Source organism: Dendrobates tinctorius, unplaced genomic scaffold (assembly GCF_039654945.1).
Source record: "Dendrobates tinctorius isolate UK_male_01 unplaced genomic scaffold, ASM3965494v1 ptg000304l, whole genome shotgun sequence".
In the NCBI taxonomy this organism is placed as follows: Eukaryota; Metazoa; Chordata; class Amphibia; order Anura; family Dendrobatidae; genus Dendrobates; species Dendrobates tinctorius.
This window is the reverse complement of record NW_027361971.1, coordinates 3,429,160-3,456,008: the sequence shown is the minus strand read 5'-3', so window position 1 is coordinate 3,456,008 and position 26,849 is coordinate 3,429,160. Positions and strand designations below refer to the sequence as shown.

At 45.3% G+C, this 26,849-nt stretch overlaps 1 protein-coding gene across 1 annotated transcript in view; it reads right to left on the bottom strand.

The window, feature by feature from the left end:
• The window catches only part of OPTC (opticin), a 338,728-nt gene that overhangs the window by 282,140 nt on the left and 29,739 nt on the right, over positions 1 to 26,849 (bottom strand). The window contains exon 2 of the mRNA XM_073560757.1: positions 19,448 to 19,496. The gene's annotated coding sequence lies outside the window, so the exon portion shown is untranslated. The remainder of the gene's footprint in view (positions 1 to 19,447; positions 19,497 to 26,849) is intronic.

The following is a 26,849-nucleotide window of genomic DNA, read 5'->3' as shown; positions in this document are numbered from 1 at the left end:
GACTAGAGGATAAGGGAGATTGGATTGCTTTTAAAAAAGCAGTTTGCGGAGCAGTGGGTAAACAGCAATGCCAGCCTGTCAGGAAGCCTTAGAAGGCAGCCCAACAACCAACACCACTGATACACCACTATATAGCCTCCCCTTGCACTGCACACACAGTGACTGGTGTGTTGTGCAGGCCAAATCGCTAGCAGCAGAAGCAGTTTTTTGGTCTTCTTCCCTGCCTAACGCTCTCCCTACAGAATCAGCAGCAACCTCTCCCTATACTGAGATCGGCAGAAGTAAGATGGCGGTCGGCATGCACGCCCTTTTATACCCCGTGTGACGCCCACCAAAGCAAGCCAATCACTTGCATGCCCTTCTGAAAGATGGTGGTGACCCGTGCCTATGTCATCACGTTGCGCACAGTGTCCGTGGATCCTGATTGGCTGAAAAAGAGCGCAAAACAAACTTTTGAAACGCGACTTTGGCTCGTAAGTCGCCGACCTCGTGGCCGACCTCATCCTAGGGTCGGGTTTCGTTTCATGAAACCCGACTTTGCCAAAAGTCGGCGACTTTTGAATTTTTTCGACCCGTTTCGCTCAACTCTACTTAGTGGGTCTAGTTTTCAAAATGGGGTCATTTGTGGGGGGTTTCCACTGTTTAGGTACATTAGGGGCTCTCCAAAGGCAACATGACACCCGCAGACCATTCCATCAAAGTCTGCATTCCAAAACGTCACTACTTCCCTTCCGAGCACCGACGTGTGCCCATACAGTAGTTTTCTCCCACATATGGGGTATCAGCATACTCAGGACAAATTGGACAACAACTTTTGGGGTCCAATTTCTCCTGGTACCCTTGGGAAAATAAAAAAATGGTGACTAAAAGATCATGTTTGTGGAAAAAATACGAATTTTTTATTTTCACGCCCGGGCGTTATAAACTTCTGTGAAGCACTGGGGGGTTCAAAGTGCTCACCACACATCTAGATAAGTTCCTTGGGGGGTCTAGTTTACAAAATGGTGTCATTTGTGGGGGGTTTCCACTGTTTAGGTACATTAGGGGCTCTCCAAAGGCAACATGACACCCGCAGACCATTCCATCAAAGTCTGCATTCCAAAACGTCACTACTTCCCTTCCGAGCCCCGACGTGTGCCCATACAGTAGTTTTCTCCCACATATGGGGTATCAGCATACTCAGGACAAATTGGACAACAACTTTTGGGGTCCAATTTCTCCTGGTACCCTTGGGAAAATAAAAAAATGGTGACTAAAAGATCATGTTTGTGGAAAAAATACGAATTTTTTATTTTCACGCCCGGGCGTTATAAACTTCTGTGAAGCACTGGGGGGTTCAAAGTGCTCACCACACATCTAGATAAGTTCCTTGGGGGGTCTAGTTTACAAAATGGTGTCATTTGTGGGGGGGTTTCCACTGTTTAGGTACATTAGGGGCTCTCCAAAGGCAACATGACACCCGCAGACCATTCCATCAAAGTCTGCATTCCAAAACGTCACTACTTCCCTTCCGAGCCCCGATGTGTGCCCATACAGTAGTTTTCTCCCACATATGGGGTATCAGCATACTCAGGACAAATTGGACAACAACTTTTGGGGTCCAATTTCTCCTGGTACCCTTGGGAAAATAAAAAAATGGTGACTAAAAGATCATGTTTGTGGAAAAAATACGAATTTTTTATTTTCACGCCCGGGCATTATAAACTTCTGTGAAGCACTGGGGGGGGGTCAAAGTGCTCACCACACATCTAGATAAGTTCCTTAGGGGGTCTAGTTTCCAAAATGGTGTCATTTGTGGGGGGTTTCCACTGTTTTGGTACATCAGGAGTTTTCCAAACGCGACATGGTGTCCGATCTCAATTCCAGCCAAAAACGTCAAATGGCGCTGCTTCCCTTCCGAGCTCTGCCATGCGCCCAAATAGTGGTTTACCCCCACATGTGGGGTATCAGCGTACTCAGGACAAATTGCACAATAACTTTTATGGTCCTGTTACCCTTGGAAAAATAAGAATTGAGGGTGAAAAGATCATATTTTTGGAAAAAATATGATTTTTTAATTGTATGGCTTTATGTTATAAACTTCTGTGAAGCCCATGGGGGTTCAAAGTTCTCACCACACATCTAGATAAGTTCCTTAGGGGGTCTAGTTTCCAAAATGGTGTCATTTGTGGGGGGTTTCCACTGTTTTGGTACATCAGGGGTTTTCCAAACGCGACATGGTGTCCGATCTCAATTCCAGCCAAAAACGTCAAATGGCGCTGCTTCCCTTCCGAGCTCTGCCATGCGCCCAAATAGTGGTTTACCCCCACATATGGGGTATCAGCGTACTCAGGACAAATTGCACAATAACTTTTAGGGTCCTGTTACCCTTGGGAAAATAAAAATTGGGGAGAAAAGATCATTTTTGTAGAAAAAATATGATTTTTTAATTGTACCGCTGTACGTTATAAACTTCTGTAAAGCCCTTGTGGGTTCAAAGTTCTCACCACATATCTAGATAAGTTCCTTTGGGGGTCTAGTTTCCAAAATGGGGTCACTTGTAGGGGGTTTCCACTGTTTAGGTACATCAGGGACTCTCCAAACGTGACATGGCGTCCAATCTGAATTCCAGCCAATTTTGCATTGAAAAAGTCAAACGGCGCTCCTTCCATTCTGAGCTCTGCCATGCACCGAAACAGTGGTTCCCCCCCACATATCAGGTATCTGCGTACTCAGGACAAATTGCAAAACAACTTTTGCTGTCCAATTTCTCCTGTTACCCTTGGTAAAATAAAAAAAATTCAACCTGAAGTATTTTTTTTATGAAAAAAAGTTAGATGTTCATTTTTTTTTAAATATTCAAAAAAATTCCTGTGACGCACCTAAAGGGTTAATAAACTTCTTGAATGTGGTTTTGAGCACTTTAAGGGGTGCAGTTTTTAGAATGGTGTCACTTTTGGGTATTTTCTATCATATAGACCCCTCAAAGTGGCTTCAAATGTGATGTGGTCCTAAAAATAAAATGGTGTTGTAAAAATGAGAAATCGCTGGTCAACTTTTAACCCTTATAACTTCCTAACAAAAAAAAATTTTGGTTCCAAAATTGTGCTGATGTAAAGTAAACATGTGAGAAATGTTAGTTATCAAGTTTTTTGTGTGCCATATGTCTGTGATTTAAGGGCATAAAAATTCAAAGTTGGAAAATTGCAAAATTTTCAAAATTTTCGCCAAATTTCCGTTTTTCTCACAAATAAACGCAAGTTATTTGAATGAAATTTTACCACTATCATGAAGTACAATATGTCACGAGAAAACAATGTCAGAATCACCAGGATCCATGGAAGCGTTCTAGAGTTATGACCTCATAAAGGTACAGTGGTCAGAATTGTAAAAATTGGCCCGGTCATGAACGTGCAAACCACCCTTGGGGGTGAAGGGGTTAAACATGGCCATATTGATGGAAAAATAAAAAAAATTATGGCTCTGGGAAGAAGGGGAGCAAAAAACAAATGTAAAAACAGAAAATGGTCCAAGGCTGAAGGGGTTTAGTGTCTGACTGAAATTGCTGCTGTTGATGGTGGAGTGCAACTTCTAGCACAATGTCAGTTCCAAGGAACAGGACAGGTGGTGCTGGCTGTGAAAGTGGTACTATATGGAATCAACCAGAAATGCGGGGAAGAGCATAAATGATAGCCAAAAACGCTAATACAACTGTATGCTTGTAGTTTCAGTTTGACATGCATGAGTCTTGCAAACTTAAACAGGTGTGCCACAACAAGCCTGCACAGTTGAATAGCTCAATTTTATGTAATTTTGTTTTAGAAATTTTGCTAAGCAAATTATACACCACTTGTCAAAAGGACAAGTTTTACATTATATCATTATTTCGCAAGAAGGAAACAGACAGCCGGCTCAGAGAACGGAACAATCTGTGTGGGGGCGGCAGAATGCCACTGACGGGGAGCCTCTTCCTTGGACCACCGCATCAGGCGGCCCAATGGCGCCCCCCTGTTGGCTGTGCCTGGGGCACATGCCCCAGCTGCCCCCCGGATATGCCTCCGCCTCACATTATTCATTTTGTACTCCCATTCTGTTTTCTTATGGATTGACTGCAAGGCCTGCCCTGCTGCCAAGTCATATGCACCCCAATAAGCCTTTGAACCCACATAGTGGATGGGCACAGGAAAATCCACTTCACATTATTAATTATGTACTCCCATTCTGTTTTCTCATGGATTGACAGCAAGGCCTGCCCTGCTGCCAAGTCATATGCACTCCAATAAGCCTTTGAACGTAGGTACTGGATGGGCACAGGAAAATCCACTTGACATTATTCAGTTGGTCCTGCCAAACAGTTCCCTTATGCATTGAATGCAAGGGCCACCTAGACCCAAATTTACATGCACCACAATCCCCCCTTGGAAGAAACATGGAGGAGGGCCTCCTTAAAAAAAATGTCCCATTAAAAAGGAGCGGGTCTCCTAGACTTGTAATGCCCATACACTAAGTGTATGGGCTGACAAACATTTCCCCATGGAGGGTACATTTTTAAAAAATATTTTATGGGCATCATAGACACCCTTGCCAAAAATTGGACTGGCTGTAGCAGCACAGAACACGTTAACTCTGGTGATCTATCATACTGTAATCAAACAAATAAATAAAAAATGTGAATCCACCTATGAAAGAAAATAACAAAAGGGAGGGGCGAATACAGGTTCATAGATATGAAGCCAGAATGTGTCCAACGAGATACAGTGGGGAAAAAAAGTATTTAGTCAGTCAGCAATAGTGCAAGTTCCACCACTTAAAAAGATGAGAGGCGTCTGTAATTTACATCATAGGTAGACCTCAACTATGGGAGACAAACTGAGAAAAAAAAATCCAGAAAATCACATTGTCTGTTTTTTTTTCCATTTTATTTGCATATTATGGTGGAAAATAAGTATTTGGTCAGAAACAAGCAATCAAGATTTCTGGCTCTCACAGACCTGTAACTTCTTCTTTAAGAGTCTCCTCTTTCCTCCACTCATTACCTGTAGTAATGGCACCTGTTTAAACTTGTTATCAGTATAAAAAGACACCTGTGCACACCCTCAAACAGTCTGACTCCAAACTCCACTATGGTGAAGACCAAAGAGCTGTCAAAGGACACCAGAAACAAAATTGTAGCCCTGCACCAGGCTGGGAAGACTGAATCTGCAATAGCCAACCAGCTTGGAGTGAAGAAATCAACTGTGGGAGCAATAATTAGAAAATGGAAGACATACAAGACCACTGATAATCTCCCTCGATCTGGTGCTCCACGCAAAATCCCACCCCGTGGGGTCAGAATGATCACAAGAACGGTGAGCAAAAATCCCAGAACCACGCGGGGGGACCTAGTGAATGAACTGCAGAGAGCTGGGACCAATGTAACAAGGCCTACCATAAGTAACACACTACGCCACCATGGACTCAGATCCTGCAGTGCCAGACGTGTCCCACTGCTTAAGCCTGTACATGTCCGGGCCCGTCTGAAGTTTGCTAGAGAGCATTTGGATGATCCAGAGGAGTTTTGGGAGAATGTCCTATGGTCTGATGAAACCAAACTGGAATTGTTTGGTAGAAACACAACTTGTCGTGTTTGGAGGAAAAAGAATACTGAGTTGCATCCATCAAACACCATACCTACTGTAAAGCATGGTGGTGGAAACATCATGTTTTGGGGCTGTTTCTCTGCAAAGGGGCCAGGACGACTGATCCGGGTATATGAAAGAATGAATGGGGCCATGTATCGTGAGATTTTGAGTGCAAACCTCCTTCCATCAGCAAGGGCATTGAAGATGAAACGTGGCTGGGTCTTTCAACATGACAATGATCCAAAGCACACCGCCAGGGCAACGAAGGAGTGGCTTCGTAAGAAGCATTTCAAGGTCCTGGAGTGGCCTAGCCAGTCTCCAGATCTCAACCCTATAGAAAACCTTTGGAGGGAGTTGAAAGTCCGTGTTGCCAAGCGAAAAGCCAAAAACATCACTGCTCTAGAGGAGATCTGCATGGAGGAATGGGCCAACATACCAACAACAGTGTGTGGCAACCTTGTGAAGACTTACAGAAAACATTTGACCTCTGTCGTTGCCAACAAAGGATATATCACAAAGTATTTAGATGAAATTTTGTTTCTGACCAAATACTTATTTTCCACCATAATATGCAAATAAAATGAAAAAAAAACAGACAATGTGATTTTCTGGATTTTTTTTTCTCAGTTTGTCTCCCATAGTTGAGGTCTACCTATGATGTAAATTACAGACGCCTCTCATCTTTTTAAGTGGTGGAACTTGCACTATTGCTGACTGACTAAATACTTTTTTTCCCCACTGTATATTTGCCCCTAGTAACAGCTCAGAGACAGGAATATAAATTAAAATATAATATAATAGTATTTCAATATTTTTCTATCGTAGAGGTACACACTAGGTCCTAAGAGGATGGTCCAGAGGTAGTAAAACTGGAAAATATAACAATAAATGGGAAGAATATACATACATCTCATTTTTATGAGATTTCCCCCTGGGGTTGTAACATTTGTTTTGGTTTCAAAACATCATAAAAACACCCTTGTCAAAAATTGGACTGCCTGTAGCAGGATAGAACATGTTAACCCTGGTGATCTAGTGGTGGAGAATGAGGAGACATTGATGAAGGCCTCATTAAAAACTAGGTCCAATGTAAAAGATCGGGTCTCTTAGACTTGTAATGCCCATATACGCAGTGCCTGGGCTGACAAACATTTCCCGATGGGGGGTACATTTTTTTAAAAATATACTATGGGCATCATAGACACCCTTGTCAAAAATTGGACTGCCTGTAGCAGCACAGAACAAGCTAACCCTGGCTAACAGAGGTTCATAGATATGAAGCCAGAATGCGTCCAACGAGATATGTTTGTCCCTAGCAACAGCTCAGAGACAGGGTTATAAATAAAAATATAATAGGATTTCACTATTTTTATATTGGAGAGGTATACACTAGGTCCTAAGAGGATGGTCCAGAGATAGTTAAACTGGAAAATATAAGAATAAATGGGAAGAATATACGTACATCTCATTTTTATGATAGTTACCCCTGGGGGAGTAACATTTGTTTTGGTTTCAAATTAGGAACGGGCATCATAAAATCACCCTTGCACCAAAATTGAGTGACTTTTGCATCACGGAATACGTTCACCCTGGTGTTCTACTGGTTGTGGATGATGAGGATGAGGATAAGGAGGAGGATAACACCAAACAGACCAAATCAGGAAGCGGTTACCGATGTGTGGTTGTGAAGAGGTGCATGAGACTACACCTCCACAAAAAAGACCATGTATTTGAGGTTATGTTTTGCTGTTTTCATTCGGTGGTGTACAGACGTCTTGCCTAATCCAGCCCTTGTTAATTTTTATAAGAGTCAGCCTGTCAGCATTGTCAGTTGACAGGCGGATGCGCTTATCTGTTATAATTCCACCAGCCGCACTAAAAACTCGCTCTGACAGAACGCTAGCAGCAGGGCAGGCCAGGACCTCCAAGGCGTAGAGAGCGAGTTCATGCCACGTGTCCAGCTTGTATACCCAATAACTAAAAGGTACAGAGGAATCCCGGAGGATGTTTGTACGATCTGCAAGGTACTCCCTCAGCATCTTCCCAAACATTGCACTTCTTGTGACAGCACCCCTTACCTTTGTGGCGAAGCGATAGGAGGGTCCGAGAAAACTGTCCCAAAACTTTGCCATTGTTCTGCTGCCTGAGCTGGATTGTACTTCTGTCTCTCTCGCTTGGACTCCTTAGTTGTACATCAAACTGACGTCTGCTGCCAGCGTTCTCACATGGGAATTTTTTCAATAATTCCGCTACAAGGGCCCTCTGGTAAAGCAACATTTTTGTACACCTCTCTGCCTCTGGAAGAAAAAAATTGAAAGTTCTCCTTGTAGCGTGTGTCTAGAAGTGTCACCGAAAATTTTTGTAATGCGAGGGTCACGGGAAACGCTGTGCAACAAAAAGTCAGCGATGCGTGCCAGACTGCTAACAGGCAAGGCTTCCGTGTCCTCACCAACAGGATGACTGACCAGGCTGTCCTCCTCCTTCTCATCCTCCTCATCCCTGTCCTCAGGCCATCCCCGCTGAACAGACGGTATGACAGCTGTGCTTGTAGTACCATCTATAGAGCATGAAAGTAGCTCCTGTTCTTCCTCCTCCTCATTGTCTACCAATCCACGTTGTGACAACATGAGCCTGGGCTGAGTGTAATCACCCTGTATGGTTCCTTGCTCCATGTCCTCGTGCGCTGCCTGCAATGCATCCTCTTTCATTGTGAGCAGAGAGGTTTTCAGAATGCTGAGAAGCGGGATGGTGATGCTAATTATGGTGACATTGTCGCTCACCATCTTGGTGCAGTCCTCAGAGTTCTGGAGGATGGTATATGTCTGACATCCATGTCCATTCCTTAGGTCTTATGTGTGTAGTCTGAACTGTTATCGATGGCCTTGTTGATGATGGTAGAAAATAACTGCCCTCTTCCGCTCACAAATCCTTTCCAACATAGCAATGTAGAGTTCCAACGTGTGGGGACATCACACACCAGTTGGTGAGCCGGAAGCTGCAAACGCTGCTGAAGCCCGGCAAGGGCAGCTGAACCTATAGCTAACTTTCTAAAATGGGCAGACAGACAGCGTACTTTCACTTGCAGATCCGGCAGCTCTGGGTAGCTTTTGAGAAAATGATGAACCATGAGGTTAAGTACATGGGCAAGGCAAGGTACATGTGTGGGCTAACCTTGCGTCAGAGCCACCACCAGGTTTCAGCCATTGTCAAACATGACCATACCTGGCTGTAGGTTCAGCGGTGTCAGCCAAATAACTGACTGCTCATTCAGCACTGTCCACAACTCTTCTACATTGTGCAATTTGTCACCTATGCACATTAGCTTCAGCACAGCCTGTTGCAGCTTGGCTGAGGCAGTGCTGCAGTGCTTCCAGCTTCTGACTGATGTGTCCATTTGGAAATGGAGGCTGAAGAGGAGTAGGTGCAGGAGCTGTAGACTGTGGGGGCAACCCTGATTGACGTAGGGCCCACAATCCTCGGCGTGGGGAGGATGTATTCCATCCCAAGGTCCGACTGGGTCCTGGCTTCCATTATGTTAACCCAGTGTGCCATCAGTGAGATGCACCATCTCTGCCCACAAGCACTTGTCCACGTGTGGTTAGGTGAACTTTCCCAGTAACAGCATTGTTGAGGGCAGGGGTAATGTTGTGGGACACATGCTGGTATAATGCCGGTACGGCACAACAGGAGAAATAGTGGCCACTGTGGAAAGCTTCCGTCTCAATGAAACTTAAAGGCAACATTTCTAGCGCAAGCAGATGAGAAATGTTCGAATTAAGTTCTGTGGCCTGTGAGGCATTGGCTGGGTATTTCCACTTGCGTTGCAATGACTGGTGTATAGACAAATGAAGGCTGGGCTGGGACAAGGACATGGACGGGCTTGATGATGGTGCTGGTTGACTGTGGGCAACAACAGGTGCAGGGCCTGAGGCATCTTCACAGGCACAGTGAACTGGGGATTGGCTTGTATGCAAAACAGTGGAAGAAGCAGTGTTATCATCTGCAGACAGTGTTCCTGGAGCCTGGGGTTCAGCCCACAAAGTCGGGTGCTTTGCTGCCATGTGCCTAATCATGCTGGTAGTGGTTAGGCTGGTAGTTTTGCTACCCCTGCTGATGCGGGCATGGCAAGTGCTGCAAATTGCCTCTTTGGGGTTATCTGCAGATTCTTTAAAAAATAACCAGACTTGGGAAGATATAACAGTTGGAATGGCAACTTTCGTCATGTTGGTGTTACGGGGAATGGATGCACGCCTTCTATCTGCTGCCACCACACTGTTTCTTCCTGCCTGTTGGAGTGATATGCCTCCTTCCCCATGTGTGCTGCTGTCCTCACTCTGCATGTCCTCCTGCCAGGTTGGCAAACCCTGCCAACATACGTATCAAAAGGAAGGGGTTTCTTAATGAGTCATTCAGCGGTTCACAAGCATCCATCATCACACACATCACTATCCATTACTGTCTATACTAGCGCATGGCCGTGCGGCCATGCGACTCTTTTATAGCAGCATCCTTCTGGGACCTTCCAAGTAGTCCAATGTGAGCAGCAATAGGACCTAAGCATTTGACCTCAGACCTCCAATGAGAGGACTTCCCACGGGCATGCTCAGTGGACCGAAATAAGGACTTAGTCCCAGGAGCTGCTCGCTGCTGGCTATTGCAGGTAACAATAGCTGAACCCTGATTAGCAGCAGTAACCAAGCCAACAGCAGCAGACTGAGCAAGATGCCGAGAATGACGTCTTTGCTGAGCAGGCTTCACTGTGGCTGAAGAGGAATAGGAGACTGCAGATGGCAAGGCTTGGGATTCCTGCTGTGCCGAGACAGGAATCCAATGCCTCACACATGCACTCACATCTCCAGCACAGGCTGCAAACCACCCTCTTTCCTGCCATCTGTGACTGCATGGAGGTGGGTGGGCAGGCAGCTGCGGGACACACACACTTCCCTCCTTATGCAATAGCATCGCACACACCTCTAGTAATGAATAAGTCAATTTTTACAATTCTGAACACTGTCAATTTATGAAGTTGTAGCTCTGGAATGCTTTAACATATCCCACTGATTATGAGTTTGTTTTTTTCATGACATATTGTACTTCATGATAGTGGTAAAATTTATTTGATATAACTTGTGTTTATTTATGGAAATTTGGCAAAAATTTCAAACATTTTGCAATTTTCAAACTTTAAATTTTTGTACCCTTCAATCAGAGAGTGATGTCACAAAAACTAGTTAATAAATAACATTTACCACATGTCAAATTTACATCAGCACAATTTTGGAATTTATAAGGGTCAAAAGTTGACCAGCGGTTTCTTATTTTTCCAACAAAATTTACAAAACCATTTCTTTTTAGTGACCACCTCACATTTGAAGTGAGTTTGGGGGGGTCAATACAATAGAAAATACCTAAAAGTGACACCATTCTAAAAATTGCACCCCTCAAGGTGCGCAAAACCACATTCAATAAGTTTAGTAACCCTTCTGGTGCTTCATGAGAACTACAGTTGTGCTCAAAAATTGACATACCCCAGCAGAATTTTTGCTTTCTTGGCCCTTTTTCAGAATTCATTAATTTATTCTGCATTCACCTTTACTACAACTTTGATCAAGTTTCTTGTGCCTTTGTAGCTCACACATCCCCAAAACATCAGCGATCCACCTCCGTGCTTTACAGTAGGAATGATGTTCCTTTCAACTTAGGCCTTGTTAGAATCATAGAATCATAGAATCATAGAATCGTAGAGTTGAAAGGGACCTCCTGGGCCATCTGGTCCAACCCCCTGCTAAAAGCAGGATTCGCTAAATCATCCCAGTCAGATGTCTGTCCAGCCTCTGTTTGAAGACTACCATTGAAGGAGAACTCACCACTTCTCGTGGCAGCCCGTTCCACTCATTGATCACTCTAACTGTCAAAAAGTTTTTTCTAATATCTAATCTGTGTCTCCTCCCATTCAGTTTCATCCCATTGCTCCTAGTCTTTCCTTGTGCAAATGAGAATAAAGTTGAGCCTTCTACAATGTGACAGCCCTTTAGATATTTGTAGACAGCTATTAAGTCTCCTCTCAGTCTTCTCTTTTGCAAACTAAACATTCCCAAATCCTGCAACCTTTCCTCATAAGACAGGGTTTGCAGACCGGTCACCATTCTGGTCGCTCTTTTCTGAACTTGCTCCACTTTGATGATGTCTTTTTTAAAATGTGGTGCCCAAAACTGGACACAATATTCCAGATGAGGTCTGACCAAAGAGGAGTAGAGGGAAATAATGACTTCACGTGATCTAGACTGTATGCTTCTGTTAATACATCCTAGAATTGCATTTGCCTTTTTTGCTGCTGCATCACACTGTTGACTCATATTCAGTCTGTGATCTATTAGTATACCCAAGTCTTTTTCACATGTGCTGTCACTTAGCTCTATTCCTCCCATTCTATATATGCTTTTTTCATTTTTATTGCCCAGATGTAGTACTTTGCATTTCTCCCTATTAAAAACCATTCTGTTAGTTGCTGCCCACTTCTCCAGTTTATTTAAATCTTTTTGAATCCTCTCTCTCTCTTCTCTATTATTAGCTATCCCTCCTAGCTTTGTGTCATCAGCAAATTTAATCAGTTTACCCTCAATTCCTTCATCTAAATCGTTGATAAAGATGTTGAACAATACAGGGCCCAGGACAGAGCCCTGTGGTACCCCACTTGAGACATTCTTCCAACTGGATGTGCAGCCATTTACGGCCACCCTTTGGGTCCGATCACTAAGCCAGTTATGAATCCACCTAACAGTTGCCTTGTCCATTCCATACTTAGTCATTTTTTCAATAAGGATTGTATGAGAGACTTTGTCAAATGCTTTGCTGAAGTCAAGATATACTATATCTACAGCATTTCCTTGATCCACCCAATCAGTGATACCGTCATAGAAGGAAATTAAGTTAGTCTGACATGACTTATTAGTTACAAACCCATGCTGACTCTGTTTAATCACTTCATTCTTATCCAGGTATTGACATACATGTTGTTTAATAATTTGTTCAAAGATCTTTCCTGGTATAGAAGTCAGACTCACCGGCCTATAGTTGCCTGGGTCCACCTTCTTCCCCTTTTTGAAGATAGGAACAACATTTGCTCTTCTCCAGTCTTCTGGCACTTCTCCTGTTCTCCAAGAATTTTCAAAGATTATGGAGAGGGGTTCAAAAATTTCTTCTGCTATCTCCTTCAGTACTCTGGGGTGTAATTCATCTGGTCCTGGAGACTTGAATTCATTTAGGTTAGCTAAGTGTTTCCTCACTATCTTTCTGTTTATAGATATCCTGGATTCTTCTATTCCCTTAATAGGACAGTGAATAACAGTTGATGTTACATTTCCTTTCTGAGAGAAAACAGATGCAAAATAGGAATTTAAAAGTTCAGCCTTCTCAACATCCTGTCTTACCATTTCATCATTTTCATCCTGTAAAAATCCTATAGCATCTTTGACTTTTCTTTTACTTTTGACATATCCCCAAAATCCTTTATTATTGCATTTGACATCTCTTGCAAGCCTCAATTCATTTTCAGCTTTAGATAATCTGATTTGTGCCCTGCAGGTTCTGCAGACAGCATTATATTCTTCTTTAGATATGCCTCCCTCTTTCCATTTTATAAACATTTTTTTCTTCCTTTTTAGCATGTGCTTAAGTTCTGTGTTCATCCATCCTGGTTTCCTTAAATGCTTCCTATTCTTCCCTCTTTTCGGAATTGTTAACAACTGTGCTTTGAGAATTTCATTTTTCAAGATTTCCCATCCTTCCTGGACATTTTTGTCTTTAAGGATATCCAGCCATTGGATCCCTCCAATTCTCTTTCTGAATCCCTTAAAATCTGCCTTTCTGAAATCTAACCTTGACGTCTGAGTCTTCACAGGTCTTCCGCCTCTAGTTATCCAAAATTCTAAAATAGCATGGTCGCTACCTCCTAGGGTCCCAGCCACTTTTACCTCCTCAACCATTTCCTCCCTGTTTATAAGGATTAGATCCAAGGTAGCAGTTCCCCTTGTTTTCTCCCTTACCTTTTGGAAGATAAAGTTGTCAGCAAGAGAGGATAAGAATTTCCTTGACCTGTTAGTTTTGCCTGAGAGAGATTCCCAACAAATGTCTGGATAGTTGAAATCTCCCATGACAACTATGTCATATTTTTTGGAGAACTTGGCCATTTGATGCATAAAGAGTTCATCCATATCTTCAGCTTGCACAGGCGGTCTGTAGTAAATGCCTACAATGGTGTCCTTTCCATTGTTCTGACCTTGTATTCTTACCCAAACAGTTTCCACAGAACTCCCAGTCTCTGAAGCTTCAATCTCTGTGCAGATATACGCGTTTCTAACATACAATGCGACACCTCCTCCTCGTTTATCAAGTCTGTTTCTTGCAAATAAGTTGTATCCTTCTAGTCTTGTATTCCAATCATGTGTATTGTCCCACCAAGTTTCAGTGATTCCAATGACATCATATTTCTTTTCCTGTGTTAGTAGTTCCAATTCTCCTTGTTTGTTGCCCATGCTTTGTGCATTAGTATAGAAACATTTTATTTTGTGATTGGTTTCTCTTTCTCCAATATTTTTATTAATTAGAATCTTTCGTCTTTGTTCTTCCTTTCCACTTCTGATAGCAGAGTTCTCAATAGCATTTGTCAGGTGTATGGCTTTTTCTGGTCTTTTGCTTCCCTTCCCATGTTGTTCTAGTTTAAAGCTCTCCTTACAAGTGTAGCAAGGCGACTTCCAAATACATGCTTTCCAGTCTTCGTAAGGTGCACCCCATCTCTAGCAAGTAGTCCATCGTATAAGTAGTTCACTCCGTGATCCAGAAATCCAAATTGTTGCTGATGGCACCATCGACGTAACCAGTTGTTCACTTGCAGAATCTTATTCCACCTCCTTGTTCCATGGCCATCCACTGGGAGGATGGAAGAGAAGACCACCTGCGCTCCCAGTTCTTTCACTTTCTTGCCTAAGTCTTCAAAGTCTCTGCAGATGGTTTCCAGGTCGTTTCTTGCGGTGTCATTTGTCCCCACATGTAGTAGCAGGAATGGATAGTCATCTGTAGGTCTGAAGAGTCCTGATATCCTGTCAGACACATCTTTAATTTTTGCACCTGGAAGACAGCACATTTCTCTTGAAGTTATATCCGGTCTGCAGATAGCGGCCTCTGTTCCTCTCAACAGGGAATCCCCCATGACCACCACTCTCCGTTTCTTCTTCACAACATTTTTCTTTCTCCATCCAGGAGGACTCTGAAGGCGTACAAGGTTGCTGTTTGTTGGCAAAGTCTTATCCTGATGTATTTCTTCATCGTTTTCCTGCGTGAGAGCCTGGTACTGGTTTCTGACCAGTATGGGTGCTGACTGCCTCCTGGTCCTCCTGCTTCTCTGGGTCACATGTCTCCATTCCTCTGTTTCTTCAGGTGCACTTCGAATCTCTTCTCTTTCTGTAACATGAAGAGATAATTCTGCTCTATCCAAGAACTCTTCACCTTCCTTAATGATCTTCAACGTAGCTAACCTCTCTTCGAGAATTTGCAACTTTTCCTCCAACAGGGACACAAGCTTGCATTTGTGGCATGTGAAGTTTGGCTTTTCCACTGGTAAATCTGTGAACATGTAGCAAGAAATGCAGCTCACCAAATGGCTCCTGGCCTCTTCCATCTTGAGATTTCTTAAAAACGCTGAAAGATGAGCGAAAAGTGATCGTTGAGCTCGCGGAGACTCTTCACTTATCCCAGAAGGCACTGGGAATATGCAAATGATCTCCTCAAGACTCTTCCCCTGGTTTTCCGATTTCCTCTTTTCAGCTGCAACGGCCAAAACCCAGTGATCGTTGAGCTCGCGGAGACTCTTCACTTATCCCAGAAGGCACTGGGAATATGCAAATGATCTCCTCAAGACTCTTCCCCTGGTTTTCCGATTTCCTCTTTTCAGCTGCAACGGCCAAAACCCAGTGATCGTTGAGCTCGCGGAGACTCTTCACTTATCCCAGAAGGCACTGGGAATATGCAAATGATCTCCTCAAGACTCTTCCCCTGGTTTTTGTTGTTGACCTCTCTCCAAATGTAATGTTTATGGTTGTGGTCAAAAAGTTCAATTTTGGTCTCATCACTCTAACTTACCTTGTTCCAGAAGTTTTGAGGCTTGTCTCTGTGCTGTGCTGATTCTTTGTGGAATTTGTGCAGTAATGGCTTTCTTATGACGATTTGACCATGCATCCCATTTTTTTTCAAGTGCCTCCTTATTTTGCATCTTGAAACAGCCACACCGCTAGTTTTCAAAGAGTCCAGTATTCCAGCTGATTTTTTTTGTGAGTTTTTCTTTGCATCCCAAACAATTTTCATGGCATTTGTCACAGGTCACAGGTGAGGATGTTATCTTTAGTAGTCATTCAAACCCATTTGTGTCAACTTCTGTGCATGTTTTCAGGCCAAAATCACTAGGGAATGTAAATTTTTGATCAGGGTCATTTTGATGTTTTGATTTATCATTATGATTTAAAAAGAGAAAACACAGCAGTTTGACAAAAAAATGGCTTCATACCACCACTATCCATGAGTTTTGGTGTTATCATTTTCTCTGAAAAAAAAGGCCAAGAAAGCAAATATTCTGCCAGGATATGTGAATTTTTGAGCACAACTGTAAAGCAATGTTGAAGGAAAAATGAACATTTTACTTATTTCACAAAAAATTACTTTGGAACCAATTTTTTTTATTTTTTCAAGGGAAACAGTAGAAAATGGACAACAAAATTTGCTGTGCAATTTCTCCTGAGTACGCTGATACCCCGTATGTGGGGGAAAGCCTCTGTTTGGGCATATGGCAGGGCTCAGAAAGGAGGGAGCACAGTTTGACTTTTTGAATGCAAAACTGGTTGGAATCAATAGTGGGCGCCATGTCGTGTTTGGAGACCCCTGATGTACCTAAACAGTGGAACCCCCTATTTCTAACTCCTACCCTAACCCCAAAACACCCCTAATCCTAATCCCAACCCTAACCATAACCCTAACCACACCCCTAACCCTTGTCCCAACCCTAACCATAATCCCAACCCTAGCAACAACCTTAACCCTCACCAAAACCATAGCCCAACCCTAACCCTAGCTCTAACCCTAACTCTGACCCCAACCATTGCCCCAACCCTAACCCTAGCCCCAACCCTAACCTTAGCCCCATCCCCAACTATAACCCCAACCATAACCCTAACCCTAGCCCCAACCCTAACCCTAGCTATAACCCCAACCCTAATGGAATAAAATATACATTTTTTATATTATTAGTATTATTATTACCCTAAGGGGGTGGTAAAGGGGGATTTGATTTACTAATTTTTTATTTTGATGCCGGGTGCGCCCACCATTTTCTTCCCAGAAGAAGACAGCTCGGGGATACAGGAGGATCCAGGGACACTGGAGGTACCGGGGGGCTTGGGGGACTCCATTTCTTTCTCATTTGATGTGCTCGATCATATCAGAGGAGAGAGAAATAAATGGGAAACCGGACATTGTTATTTCGCGAATAACGGTGATTGCAACACTGGTGTCCAAAACCCCAGAGAATTTCCGACGGTGTGGGGTGCTATAATGTTATTTCTCAGCACCATTGAAAAGTGGTGCGGAGGAATAAGTACCCTTAACTATGGCTGTTAAAAGGCGTATCGTTGGTCGCTAAGGTGTTAAAAAAAAAATTACCCTCCCCCGCTTCTCTGACATATACACTCCCCCTCCCCTTATAAAACGCATCCCCCACTCATCATACAAAACCACTATCCTAGCCAAAGTCATAAAGAAAGCATTAGTGGAAACGGTATCATTTACCGAACTGTGACCAAATTTTGCCAACTATGAAGAATAATGCTTGGGAAACCGAATATGAATCTGAATCTGAATTTGCTACGTTCCTGCCAAATTTGACATTGGCAAACGTTTTTTGAACAAGTTCGCTTATTTCTAGTAACCACTGTTGCTTATGGTAGTCTGCAGTCTTTTAATGGGCAAAATCGCATATGTTGAATGGTTGTCAGAGACTCTTTAGGGAATTTCAATTTTAGATGGCCACCCTTTTGTATTATAAAGTCACTCTTGCATGTAATAAAACTATATTAGGAAAGGCTATTCTCAAATATTCACCGGCCTGCCATATAGTAGGAAGTCAGGATAAGTACAGTATAAAAATTTTCATTCTCATTACTTTTAATTAGTTCCTTCTAGTACTGGTTAAATTTATCTTAAGATATAAAACCTTGAAAGTGAATTAAAATAAAAGTCAATGCCAAGGTGTGGTGATAAGGTGATAACATCGTATGTAGCCTCCTCCCAACATAATTGATCTTGTGCTTTTGCTCTGTGTCAGCTCCTTATAGCCTCCATTCACTATATAAGGTGTTTTTTCTTATCAGGCTATCGTTTATGGCTGCTCAGTGAAATTCATATTTCAAAACACAACCTCTCGCTAATCGACGAGTTTGTCCCAGACCTCTCCCTACAGTTGTGCATCTGTATCACACTCTCACATTGCACAATGTAAACTTTCCGGCTAATTTACTCTTATAATTGCTGCCGGCACTACGGTAACAACAACTAATGGATCGAGTGACAGGGTTCAAAGGATATTTTAAAAATACAAATAGTAAAATGTAAAAAAAAAAAGACACCAAAAGAATCTTTACAGATATGTTTTTCATAAAAGCTTGTTTTAAATCGTAGGTCATTTTCTGGTGAGTTATGCTCTGCCTTTGGTCATTTACAATAATGACTTTCAAAACCTTAGCGCTGATACATGAAGGAAATTTTACATCAATCTTATATTTCGCTTGGTGCGAGTTAAAGTCGAGAGTAGTGTTGAGCATTCCGATACTGCAAATATCGGGTATCGGCCGATATTCGCTGTATCGGAGTTCCGATACCGAGTACTGATATTTTTACAATATCGAATACCAGAATCAGAAGTTCCCATAATGCAATGAGCCAGTTGTGTTAGCCATGTTAACTAATGGTGTGGCTGTGATTGCTGAAATGATGTCATCATGATGCGCGGTCTGTGCGGGCCTGCCGGGGGTCTGTACGGGCCTGCCGGGGGTCTGTGCGGGCCTGCTGGGGATCTGTGCGGGCCTGCCGGGGGTCTGTGCGGGCTGCTGGGGGTCTGTACGGGCCTGCCAGGGGTCTGTGCGGGCCTGCCGGGGGTCTGTGCGGGCTGCCGGGGGTCTGTGCGGGCATGCTGGGGAGTCTGTGCGGGCATGCCGGGGGTCTGTACGGGCCTGCCGGGGGTCTGTGTGGGCCTGCTGGGGGTCTGTGCGGGCTGTTGGGGGTCTGTGCGGGCTGCTGGGGGTCTGTACGGGCCTGCCGGGGGTCTGTGCGGGCCTGCCGGGGGTCTGTGCGGGCCTGCCGGGGTTGTGGGTGTGTGCAGGCATCGTCCGATGGGACTTACAATGGGAATCATGTCCTCTTCACCAGATAGCTGGACTTCACCATCAGGAGGGATCCTCACCCTCACCACACTGGAGATATCCACAAGGTTTTGCATTACCTTCCCGAGCCTTCCAATGATTCTCCCGACCAGATATTTGGGTACAGGGATTACATCTTCCTCTAGGCCCAGCCGATTCTTAGCGTCCCTTGCCAGTTCTAGAAGTCGAGCAGCTTTCATATTACTCCGCCTGAACAACTGTTTAGCGTGGAGACATAGCAGATGCATATCTTGCAGGACAGCTACCCGCTTTGCTGTGTCTTCCCTGGCTCATAGTACCTCCAACTGTTTTGTCTCTGATGCCTAGTGCACCTTACACGCTTTGACCACCTTTTTAAAAGCCTCATGCACAAAAACTCAACTTTACCTGTTAGAAGTGCAAACTTGTTGCCCTCTTAGAGGAAAAGGTGCAGGGACTGGAAGAAAGAATAGCAACATTGAAGGTAATTAAATAATAATAATAATAATAATAATAATAATTTTTATTTATATAGCTCCAACATATTCCGCAGCACTTTACAATTAAGCGGGGACATGTACAGACAATAAATTCAATACAAGTTAAGACAATTCAAACAGTGACATTAGGGGTGAGGTCCCTGCTCGCAAGCTTACAATCTACAAGGAAATGGGGGGACACAGTAGGTGAGAAGTGCTTGTTAATTCAGGTCTGGCAATTATAATAAATAGGGATTTTCATATAAAGCTGCATGATCCGGTCATCAGCCCGTGTGTTTAAGTGCAATAGACAAGTATCAAGTGCAGTTATCGTGTGCATGGAGGGTGTGGAGACAGATGAATAGTAGGGTGCAGATTCAGAATAATATTTGGAAGGAGGGAACAGGGCAAAGTTAGTTTGCTGAGTAGTTGATGTGGTAGGCTTGAATAGGTCAGGGCTAGGTATCAGTCTGATCGTCTGGGGAAGTGCATTCCAGAGAGCTGGAGCAGCACGAGAGAAGTCTTGGAGACGGAGGTGCGAGGTTCGGATTACGGGGGATGTTAGTCTTAGGTCATTTGTAGAACGGAGGGCACGTGTAGGGCGATAGACAGAGATGAGAGAGGAGATATAAGGCGGTGCAGAACAGTGGAGAGCTTTGTGGGTGAGAGAGATGAGTTTATACTGGACCCTGTAGCGAATAGGTAGCCAGTGTAATGACTGGCACAAGATGGAGGCATCGGTGAAGCGGCTGGACAGAAATATGACCCTGGCTGCCGCGTTCAAGATGGATTGGAGCGGAGAAAGTTTGGTAAGAGGGAGACCGATCAGAAGAGAGTTGCAGTAGTCCAGACGAGAATGAATAAGAGCGACAGTAAGAGTCTTAGCAGTTTCAAAGGTGAGAAAAGGTCGGATTCTGGAGATGTTTTTAAGATGCAGGTGACAAGAGCGACTGAGTGATCGGATGTAGGGAGTAAAGGAAAGTTCAGTGTCGAATATGACCCCAAGACAGCGGGCATGCTGCTTGGGAGTTATGGTTGAACCCTCCAGGGTTATTTTGATGTTAGGTAGAGTGAGGTTAGTAGAGGGGAGAAACACAAGAAGATCAGTTTTGGAGAGATTTAGTTTCAGATAGAGGGAGGACATGATGCTAGAGACAGCAGACAGACAATCCTTGGTATTTTGAATTAGGGTAGGGGTGATGTCAGGGGAAGAAGTGTATAATTGGGTGTCATCGGCATAGAGATGATACTGGAACCCAAATCTGCTGATTGTTTGTCCAATAGGGGCAGTGTATAAAGAGAAGAGGAGGGGGCCTAGGACTGAGCCCTGCGGGACCCCGATAATAAGGGGACGAGGAGAGGAAGAGGAGCCGGAAAAGGATACAGTGAAGGAGTGGTCAGAGAGGTAGGAGGAGAACCAGGAGAGGGCTGTGTCCTTGAGGCCTATAGAGCGGAGCATAGTGAGGCGGAGCTGGTGATCCACAGTGTCAAATGCGGCAGAGAGATCCAGGAGAATCAGCAGGGAGCAATGACCTTTTGATTTAGCTGTTATTAGATCATTAGAGACTTTAGTGAGGGCAGTTTCAGTAGAGTGTAAAGAGCGGAAACCTGATTGTAAGGGGTCGAGAAGAGTGTTATCCGAGAGATAGCGGATTAGACGGGAGTGGACCAAGCGTTCCAGGAGTTTAGAGATGAAGGAAAGGTTGGAGACAGGTCTGTAGTTAGCAGTGCAGTTCTGGTCCAGGGATGGCTTTTTAAGTAAAGGGGTTATGATGGCATGTTTAAATGAGGAGGGAAATATACCTGAAGAAAGAGAGAGGTTAAATATTTTAGTCAGGTGAGTGGTGACCACTGGTGAGAGAGACTGCAGGAGCTGTGAAGGAATGGGGTCACTGTTGCAGGTTGTAGGCCGAGCAGAAGAGGACTTATTGGATGAAGCAGAAGCAACCATTCAGGATACAGAAAGTGAGAAAAGCTTCAGAGCACATACAGAGGATGAAAAGTGGAGCCATGTGATGAAAAGAAGCAAACGGATCAAGTGGTCATCACCACCCACACAGCTTAATAACCAATATGAAGCCCTCATGCTGGAGAACGAAAATGGCACAGCTCAGGATGATACTGTATCTACAAGAGAAGACACACTATCAACAAAAGAAGCTACTGTGTCAAGAAAGGCGGAAACAAATGACACTCAAAAACACTCACGAGCAACAAGCAGTGCGTCCGGAAAGAAAAGAAGAGTGGTAGTTATGGGCGACTCACTACTAAGAGGCACGGAGGCAACTATCTGCAGGCCGGACATAACCGTGCGAGAAGTATGCTGCTTCCCAGGAGCAAAGATCAAGGATGTGGCCAACAGGATACCAACTATCCTCAAATCCAAGGACGACTACCCTTTCCTACTGATACATGTAGGCACAAACGACACGGCAAGAAATGACCTACCAACTCTCTGCGAAGACTTTGAAGTTCTGGGGAAGAAAATAAAGGAACAGAACGTACAGGCTGTTTTCTTGTCAATCCTCCCAGTCGATGGTCATGGCATCAGAAGATGGAATAAGATACTAGAGGTGAACAACTGGCTATGACGGTGGTGCAGGCAGCAAGGATTTGGATTCTTGGACCATGGCATGAATTACCTCTTCCTCAGTATAGGCTTCTTACATGTCTTCGGGTACGTCAATCACTGACTTGAAGGTTGTGGTCTTGCTCTCTTCCTGGACAGAAGGCTCTGGGTTTACCACGGCCACTTTCCTCACTACAGTTGTCCCGACCGGGGGAATATCTTGGTCAGTTCTTAGCTCACTGACTTCATGAGATTTACCCTCTTCAAGACCCTTTGCCAAGATAGGTACTGGCAGTTCCGTCTGGTTATCACTCGCACTCGGCCGCTGTAAGTCTTCGTCCACAAACTTCTCCGGCAGAAGACCTCTTACTGCTCCTCTGCGCTCTTCCATCTCTTCCCTAAGGGTCTTGTTCATGCTTTGCCACGTTGACAGGTGACCTCTGAGCTCCAAGACTTCTTTCTCAAGCTCCTCCACCCTGTGCTCGGCCGTTTGTCTCAGGACCCTTTCTCGTTCGACATGTTCTTCCACTGTCTCTTTTATCAGCTGTATCTCATGATCCTGTTCCCTTTTGGCCAGCACGTGTCGCACCACTACTTCTTTAATTATATTTTCAATGGGTACCACTGTGTCAGCCCCATCAGCCGAGTGAACATTCCTGCTACCGTCTAACCATGTTTCTACTCCAGTTTTCTTATCAATCAGGTCACCATCAGTCCTGTCACGAGACATCAGGTCCATCAGTTGGGCAGATGTACCCTTTCTTCCGGTCACTTCTACATCTGACCTGTCCACTTTAGGAGGCATCACCGTCTCACTGTCTGCTAGCCCAACAGTAGAAACGTCTCCATCCCCCTGCCACACATCATCAAACAAAACAAAGTCCCGGCCCCTCTCAAAGGCATACACTAAGTTTGGTGGTATACCATCACCTTGGCACTCAACGCTTTTGTACCCCTCAAACATTACTCTGTCCACCGTATAGTCCACAGAGACCCCATGTTTGCAGCGAACCTGGACCTTTTTCCTCGGTCAGAGAGAAAATGAGAGGAGTTCCTGTCAGAGTCACCTGACTCTTTGAGTCAACCGTCCAGAGACTCCTTCCTCCTTCCCAGCAGGAACTGGTGTGGTATTGTGCTTATGTGACGGACTCAGCTTCTGCTGAGCTGATTTTTTGAGTGGACCCTCTGGGTCGTGGCACCCACCCACCGAGGGTGAGCTGACCTTGTGAGGAACCACCCCCTATACATGGAGTGTCAGGGGCAAGACCAAGGGGGTGAGCCACCACGACTGCTGGGACCAGACGGCCGGCTCAAGGGGCTATGTGAGTGTCTGACGACCAGGGAAGCAGGAAGCAAAACAAGACAAGACGTAAGTTCAAGGTATCTTCATTAAGACAACTTCAGGATAACAGTGCAAAAATGTGAGAACAAGCAAACACGGCAAGGTGCGTGCGTGGGCACACCAAGGTCCATAGCATAGTACGTGCCAGGTGGCACACCTGGGTACAGGCAAAGGCACAATGGCATCGGACTCCGGACAGCTGGCAACGATTGACATAATCAGGGCATCAGGCTGCGGACAACAGCTCCGGACATCAGGCCGCAGTCATCAGGCTTACGATTTCTGGCAGCGATCAGCAGGTTCTGGGCATCCGGCAGGCAAACCAGGGTTCAGGCAAGGAGGTACGACAGATCTCCAGGCATGGTGCATGTTAGGGAACACGCCGAGGTCCAAGGCAGGATTCCAGGCAGGGTGCATGCTAGGGGCATACCAGGGTCAAGGACAAGGTGCAAGGCAGGGTGCGTGTGTAGGGGACACGCCAGGGTTCAAAGCAAGGTGCAAGGCAAGGTGCGTGTGTAGGGGACACGCCAGGGTTCAAAGCAACAAACAAGACAGGGTGTGTGTGTAGAGACACGCCTAGGCACAAAGTTCAACAAACAAGACGGTGCGTGTATAGAGACACGCCGAGGCACAAGGTACAAGGCAGAGTCCTGCGCGTGCCAAGGGGCATGCCAGGGTCAGGTTCAACATACAAGACAGGGTCAGGTTCAACATACAAGACAGGGTCCTGCACGTGCAGAGGGGCACGCCAGGGTCAGGGTTCAAGGCAGGGTGCGTGCTAGGAGCCACGCCAGGGTTCGAGGCAGGGTGCATGCTAGGAGCCATGCCAAGGTTCGAGGCAGGGTGCATGCTAGGAGCCACGCCAGGGTTCGAGGCAGGGTGCGTGCTAGGAGCCATGCCAGGGTTCAAGGCAGGGTGTGTGCTAGGAGCCACGCCAGGGTTCAAGGCAGGAGACACGCCTCACTGGCCAGCGCACACGGCTGAGACACAAGCACACGACATGACTAAGGCACAGGAGGCGGGCAAGGGCAATTTGTCACGTATGCCTGTCCTGTGTGACACGACTCAAAGGCCGGTAACTAAAACAACAGGACTGACTAGTGACCCTGTCCTGTGTGACGCGACCAACAGGTCGGTACTGAAACAACAAGACAGGGGGAAGGAAAACCTACAGGGCAAGGAAAAGACAAAGCAAGGAGCGAAACCTGAAGAGGAACATAGGCAGAAACATAGAATCAGGTCAGAGAGAGAACAGAGCTAGCAGCGGAGTGTAGGCCAAAGCCCAGAACCGGGCCAAGGCTGAGCCTTGGGACTAGTCAGGAGTGTGCTAGAGAGCACCAGAGGACAGAGTACGGAAAACCAGGCAGAGACAAATAACGTGGAAGTACTACAAGACTCAGAATAGCAAAGGCCAGACATGGCGAAACAGGCAAGGCAGAGAACAGAGGAAGGACTACAAGTCAAAGAATAGCTAAGGCGAGACATAGCAAAACACGAGAGACAACACAAGACATGGCACGAGACAAGAGGCAGAGTACAAGCACAGAGCGTGTGCAGAGACGCACGACAGGGCAGAGTGCAGGGGCAAAGAATGCAGGGAGCGACTGAGCAGACCAAGCAGCCATGCAGGGAGGCAACACAGTAATCAGGCCCTGACCATAGGGAGGGGCGGTCTGATATAGCACCATAGCACCTGTAGTTCCGGGTCAGGATCATGGAAGGACTTCCGGTTCAGATCCTCCAGGATCATAGAGAGCATCGCTAGAACAGCCTGGGTAGAACCATAGAGAATGTCACATGATCAGGGGTTCCAGGAATACAGCGGATTGCAGAACCAGAGCAGGACTGGAACATAGGAAAGGTCACATGATCAGGGGTTTCCAGGAATACAGCGGATTGCAGAGTCAGACAGAAGCGGATGGTCACCCAGCAACAGCGTGCAGCCATGAGGTAAGGCGCGCATGCACACTTCTCCAGGTAACTTGCAGCATAACAGACATGGTGGACATGACACATAACAGACATGGCGGACATGGCGGACATGACACTTCCACTGACCCCGGTCAGCATAACTCACGGTTTTCAAGACCGTCTGTTCTCCTGGCTCAGAGTCGCCAGCACTGCAACATGTGCTTTTGGAACCGTTGCCCTTAGCAACTGAGTTTTGCAGACCTCGTCCGTTGCCCCTAGCAACAAGGCTACAACAGTGCCCTTCGCATTCTCCACCAATTGTAAGGTAGCTCTTGTTACTCAGGTTGGAGATACTCACCGTGCAGCCAAATAACCAGGTCCAGCACGGGTTTTTCATATATCAACAGTCCATGCGGTTTATGCATCAACATAAGCCAAAATCAGCATGCAACAGTCTTATAGCAGACAACAGGCTATCTTCATAGTGGAGCTCTGCTTCCCTTAGCCCTCTGGTCACACAGACTGTGCTTTATCCAGCCAACAGGCTATACAGTCTCTCAGTTACTCTCCCCGTGACCGGGTTACATCTTAGCTGCTTCACACTGCAGACATCCATTCCCTCCTGGGAACTGTCAGACACACGTAGCCATTATACACAGCGTCCACACGTGCTGTTCTGGAAGGCAGCCACATCTTCCAGCAGTCGGCCTGACGAGACCTTCCATACAGACCAACCGGGTCCAGGCATTCACTCGTGACCTACCCTGGTTACCTTATATTGTCCATAGCCACGCCCACCAGATCACATGGCTATGACCTCATCGCAGGTCCTACAACCATTCAAACACATACTGTTTACTATGGGCATTTTTAGACACACGCCTCTGGGTGGGTTTGTAGGTGGCTGGTTCCACCCGTCTCACCAGCCACCTGAAGGCTCTCCCTGACACATTGTACCAGAAACCTCAGCAGTACCTCTGCTGATCAACACATAATCAAGACTTCATCCCAAGGCCACCCACCTTGGGATACATAAAGGTCATTTAGCATCCTACTCCTATTACCACACAGGATATGCCTGTACGCCCATCCTGGGACACCCACACAGCACCCCCTAGTGTACACAGTGGTCACTACACCACAATATATATTAAAGACTATCTTGGTAGTTGGTTGCAATTCAACCAGAAATAATCAGTTTCCTTCCCCTTGTTAATGTTTGTTGGCTTGTGTGTTGAATGCTATGGCCCCAATTAATCAAGAATTGGTCTTGATGAGGGGCCAGGGTGAAGCACGAAGCTCTGGTTCTGTGTGTGCCTGCTTTTTCACAGCTGGGAAAAAATGGTGTGAAAATACCAAAATTCTCCAAAATCATAGCACAGCCTAGAGTTGCACCAAAATTTGGCAACTTTTTAAAAGCTTTTTATACCAGAATTTTGACAAAGGTTTGATAAATTTGGCCCTATGTGCATATATCTTGTTCACAGCTGCTGTTCTTGATCTCCCTTA